This window comes from Mesocricetus auratus, unplaced genomic scaffold (assembly GCF_017639785.1).
Source record: "Mesocricetus auratus isolate SY011 unplaced genomic scaffold, BCM_Maur_2.0 Super-Scaffold_100707, whole genome shotgun sequence".
NCBI classification, from domain to species: Eukaryota; Metazoa; Chordata; class Mammalia; order Rodentia; family Cricetidae; genus Mesocricetus; species Mesocricetus auratus.
The window spans coordinates 11,516,113-11,522,112 of NW_024429269.1; positions in this window are offsets into that span (position 1 = coordinate 11,516,113).

Consider the following 6,000-nt stretch of genomic DNA (forward strand, 5'->3'; position numbering starts at 1 on the left):
TCGAGACAGGGTTTCTCTGTGGCTTTGGAGGCTGTCCTGGAACTAGCTCTTGTAGACCAGGCTGGCCTCGAACTCACAGAGATCCGCCTGCCTCTGCCTCCCGAGTGCTGGGATTAAAGGCGTGCGCCACCAACGCCTGGCTAACCCATTTCTATAAATCTATGAATTTCTACATAGACCTTATCTTACCAGAGAATGCCTGGTCCCTAAATGGCATCTCTATGTGGTCTCCCTCTGCCTACCTTTCCCAGAATTCTCCTCATCTCTTAGTCCCGCCTATCTTATTTCCTTGATTGGCCAAACAGTGGTTTACTCATCAACCAATAAGAGAAACATATATACAGAAGGACATCTCCCATCAACTATGTAACCCTGGATAGCCTGGAACTTACTATGTATATCAGGTTATCCTTGACTCATAGAGAACTGTCTGCCTCTGCATCCAGAGTGCTGGGACTAAAGGCAGGTGTGCACCATACCTAGCTCCTTCTTTGTATACTTTTTGTTTTTTGAGACAGGGTTTCTTTGTGTAGCTGTGGATATCCTGGAACTTGCTTTGTCGACCAGGCTGGCCTTGAACCCACCTGCCTCTGTCTCTCCGGTGCTGGGATTAAAGGTGTGCGCCACCATCGCCCTGGATTCATTTTTGCCATAATTTCCTGCTCTCTCTCTGGAAGCTATGGTTCTCTATGACAGCTCTATTCTTCAGTCTTCTACTAGAGTGATTTCTCAAAAAACAACAGTAGTCTTGTGTCTGAGTATTTCTACTGATCCACTATTACTAGCTTTCTCAGGTTGCCTCCAAAAAGTAATAGGGGTAGCCGGGCGGTGGTGGCACTCGGGAGGTAGAGGCAGGAGGATCTCTGTGAGTTTGAGACCAGCCTGTCTACAAGAGCTAGTTCCAAGACAGCCTCCAAAGCCACAGAGAAACCCTGTCTCGAAAAATCATTAGCAAACAAAAAAGTAATAGAGGTTATAGTACATTGAATTCCGTAGAGACAGCACCTGGCAAGTGAGAGCCTGACAGGCACTGGGCCACTCTGTGTCTTCAAGAAAATCAGCTAAATACAAAGGATATCCTAATCCTTATTGTTGTCTTTCCTGGTATGTATATATATATAAAAGTTGAAATTTCCTTGTTGACATTAATGTTTGAGTTTTCCACAGAGAACAAAGAATTTTCTAACAGTAATATTCAAACACTTCAGAAAGAAAATGGGGCCCCACTTCATCAATTCCATCTGATCTGACCAGATGCATCTGAATTGACAAGTCCACCCTGAAATCGGTTTGGGACTACATCGCTCTACACAACTCCAGACTAATTAACTGATACGGTGCACCTTCTATGCTCTGGCCAGAGCCCCAGACAAGAGCTTCGATCAACATTAGAACTTCAGTTAAGCACTTCAAGCATCTCCCGCCAAACAGAGACTGATTACAAATGTGCCTAATCCACTTGAGACTTTCACTACACTAACATTTTCTTCCTACAGGATCCCATGAGGTTGTCATCGTCCCATTTCAGCAGGAATCAATTTTGAAAATACTACGCACCCTTTCCCTACTACTGATATTACCTGTTAGGGTTAGTTTTCAATTATTTAGTGTTGGGATTGTAAGGAGGTGTTCAGACTTGGACATCTCTTTCAGATAAGTTTAAGGTTTAGATGGGATAGATATGCTTAGGATAGGATATAGGTAGACGTTATATTGTTTATCAGCTTCTATGTATATATGTTTGGGACAATTTAGTTTTGTTTCAAGTCTAAATCTTTTCTTTAGACTAAAAGGGGAATTGTAGGAAGAGACCTAAGGTACCCGCAGCACTGACCCTGCCCGTTTTGGCGTGGTCACAGGTAGGTGGGGGGAAGGCAGAGATACAGTTCAAGGAAGGAGGGGTCACTTTCTCTCTTGGGGTTCTGGTCAGTGTAGGAGACCAGCAGAGCACTGACCTCAGTTCTCGGCTTCTCATGGAAGTGATTCCTCCTTAGTAAAATAACATCTGACATTCCTATCCTGTGTAGGGTAATCTTCCTCATCAGAGGAGGACACAAAGAGGATGATGAAGAGGAGGAAGAAGATGAAGAAGGAGGTGGTAGCTGGGTCATGGTGGTGCACACTTACTTGAGAGTTAGAGGCAGGTAGATATCTGAGTTCCAGCCCAGCCTGGTCTACAGAGCAACTTCCAGGATACCAAGGGCTATACCAAGAAACCCTGTCAGAAAAAAAAAAAAAAAGGAAAGAATAGAAAAGAAAAGAAAAAAAGAAATGTTGATGAATAAATTAGTTTTAGTGTGTTTTTTTCTTGTCTATAAAGCATTTAAGATGCCCCTTCACGCCGGGCGGTGGTGGCGCACGCCTTTAATCCCAGCACTCAGGAGGCAGAGGCAGGCGGATCTCTGTGAGTTCGAGGCTGGGCTGGACCGACAGCCTCCAAAACAATACAGAGAAACCCTGTCTCGTAAAAACCAAAAAAAAAAAAAAGATGCCCCTTCACAACTCATCCCCTTTTTAAATTTGTTTGTTTGTTTTTCGAGACCAGGTTTCTCTGTGTAACAGTCCTGGCTGTCCTCTGTGGCTTTGGAGGCTGTCCTGGAACTCTCTCTGTAAACCAGGCTGGCCTCGAACTCACAGAGATCCGCCTGTCTCTGCCTCCCGAGTGCTGGGATTAAAGGCGTACGCCACCAACGCCCGGCTTTTTTTTTTTTTTTTTTTTTTTTTTTGGTTTTTTGAGACAGGGTTTTTCTGTAGCTTTGGAGGCTGTCCTGGAACTCACTTTGTAGACCAGGCTGGCCTCGAACTCACAGAGAATTAGTTGGGTTTTAATTCTGTATACTCACCTTTTTTTTTTTTTTTTTTTGGTTTTTCGAGACAGGGTTTCTCTGTGTTGTTTTGGAGCCTGTCCTGGAACCTGCTATGTAGACCAAGCTGGCCTCGAACTCACAGAAATCTGCCTTTTTCTGTCTCCCAAGAGCTGGGATTAAAAGGGTGCACCACCAACGCCTGGCTTGTTTTTTGCTTCATTTTTATCACTGCTGAATCCCGTGAGGGTGTGACTAAGCCAGGTGTCTTTAGTTATTAGTATGTGCTTGATACCCTCTCCTGAGTTTAAGATAAATACCTAGGTATTTGACACTGGTGTAGGGACTGTGTAATTCTTCCTCCAATTAATTATAAGGCCAGGACCAAACCTTTTGTGTTTATGGGATTAAAGATCCATCTAAGCAGGCTGGAGAAATGGCTCAGAAGTTAAGAGCACTGACTGCTTTTCCAGAGGTCCTGAGTTCAATTCTCAGCAACCACATTGGTGGCTCACAACCATCTACAATTCAATGTGGTGCCCTCTTCTGGTATGTAGACAGAACACTGTATATGTAATAAACAAACAAATAAATCCCTTAAAAAAATAAAAGAAATTTCAGATTTAAAAAAATCCATCTAGCCGGGCGTTGGTGGCGCACACCTTTAATCCCAGCACTTGGGAGGCAGAGGCAGGCGGATCTCTGTGAGTTCGAGGCCAGCCTGGTCTACAGAGCGAGTTCCAGGACATCCTCCAAAGCCACAGAGAAACCCTGTCTTGAAAAACCAAAAAAAAAAAAAAAATCCATCTAAGCATTTTCAGTGCTTTGCTTTATATATTAAGCTACATGAGCACCAAAAAAAAGAAAAAAAAATACTGGAATCCTTCTTGTAAATTTTGGTTTATATAGGTATTAGGTAAATGCCAGATTATTGCGTTAAAATTTTACAAATACTAAAATTCAAGTCACATTTCATGAGCTACTTGAATGGTGGGGAAGGATTGATAGTTGAAATCTCTGCTTTTGGGGTTTGTCAGAGGGTAGTAGGTACCAAGTTGGAGGGAAGGGGGTTTGACATTAAAAATTAGTATTAAGTTATATGTCTTGAGAGATTTCCTATGAGGATAAATGACACTTGAATAGAGAAGTCCAGCTACACGAATAAACTGACATTCATGCCTTGATGGCTATGGTGAGTCACAGCATACTGAAAAATAAAAAATGCCAGAGACACGAGACCACAGTACGGTGGGCGTGGGCTGATCAGACCTGTACCATTGAGATGTCTTACTTAAGGGGAACATATGGATGATGAACCTTTCTATGGCTCTGAAGTAAGAACCAGATGTCTAATAAAGTTTCACATTAGCCACTCCCAAGTTAAAATGGGCTCAGAGAGAGAAGAGGGGCAGATATGGGCAGGTTGCTGGCTTCTCCGAGGATGGTAGATAGTTAGACCACATGGGGAAGGGGATAGTCATATGGAAAAGCAGGGGTATGATGGAAACGGGGTATGCAAGATAATGCAGAGATGTTTAGGAAATAGGAATTTATTACTGTTAAGTGATAGACATGATGAGTTGAATTATATGTTGAGATATAGTATGTTGTAATTCGTTAATTAAATAATACATGCTTATATGCTATGGGAAAATAATGTATGATATACATAAATATATGATGAACTATATAAATTTATGTACAAGAAGTAGTTTAATTAGAATTTCAGCTTTGGGTGCTGATGGTGGGGATAAACTTTTCTTCTTGATATCCTGAGAAGATGGTATCTTTTTTTTGGTTTACAAGACCAGAGTAATTTTTTTGTAATACCAGGACATTTAGGTGAATTTTAGGATGCTATCTTTAATTATGCTTGCGATTGGTATGAAGATAAAAATGGTAGCAAAATAAATGATTGAGGCTAGTTGACCAATGATAATAAATGAGTATTCTACAGATTGCCCTCCAATTTGGGCTAGTAGGAATAAGTAAGCTACTAAAGTTCAGTTATATTGTTTGTGTGATAGGGTGGAAGATTATGGTGTGTTTTTTTTTTTTTCCGAGACAGGGTTTTTCTGTAGCTTTGGAGGCTGTCCTGGAACTCACTTTGTAGACCAGGCTGGCCTCGAACTCACAGAGATCCGCCTGCCTTTGCCTCCCGAGTGCTGGGATTAAAGGCGTGCGCCACCAACGCCCGGCTATGGTGTGGTTTTTGATGTGTGTAGGAGAGGCAGGGTAGCTAGGATTAAGATGGACTGGATTAAGGCTAGAACACCACCTAGTTTGTTGGGGATGGATAGTAGGATAGCATATGCAAACAGGAAATATCATTCTGGTTTAATATGTGCGGGAGTACTGAGTGGATTTGCAGGAGGGTAATTATCTGGGTCTCTGAGAATATCCGGGAAAAATAATACTAAAATTATGAGAACAATTAGTAATAGGAAGACCCCTAGCAGGTCTTTGGTTGTCTAATATGAGTGGAATGGGATTTTATCTCCGTCTGAGTTTAGTCCTGATGGGTTATTAGATCCTGTTTTGTGAAGGAATAAAAGATGTACTACAACTAGGGCAGTAATGATGAATGGTAAAATGAAGTGGAATGCAAGGAAGCCGGTAAGTGTGGCTTCATCTACTGAAAAACCCTTCAGATTCCTTCTACTAGAGTTGTACCAAGTTGAGGCTAGTATGGTCTACAGAGAGAGTTCCAGGACAGGAAAGCCACAGAGAAACCCTGTCACTGAAAAAAAAAAAAAGTAGCAACAACAAAAGAAATGTGAGACTGTATAACATAAGTTTTTTGTTTTTTGTTTTTGTTTTTTTTGGTTTTTCAAGACAGGGTTTCTCTGTGGCTTTGGAGGCTGTCCTGGAACTCGCTTGGTAGTCCAGGCTGGTCTCGAACTCACAGAGATCCGCCTGCCTCTGCCTCCCGAGTGCTGGGATTAAAGGTGTGCGCCACCAACGCCCGGCCATAACATAAGTTTTTTAAAATTATACATTGTCTTTTTTATATAGTTAACACCTTACCTTACCAAACAAGTCTTTAGATAGCCCTGTCCTGCTAGCTAAAGGTACCACTTGGTACATTCTGGGGGTTGTAAATTAGTATGGAAATTTAAAGCAGGTTCTTTTTTTTTTTTTTTAATTTATACAATATTCTGCCTGCATGCCAGCAGAGGGCATCAGAGCTCATTCA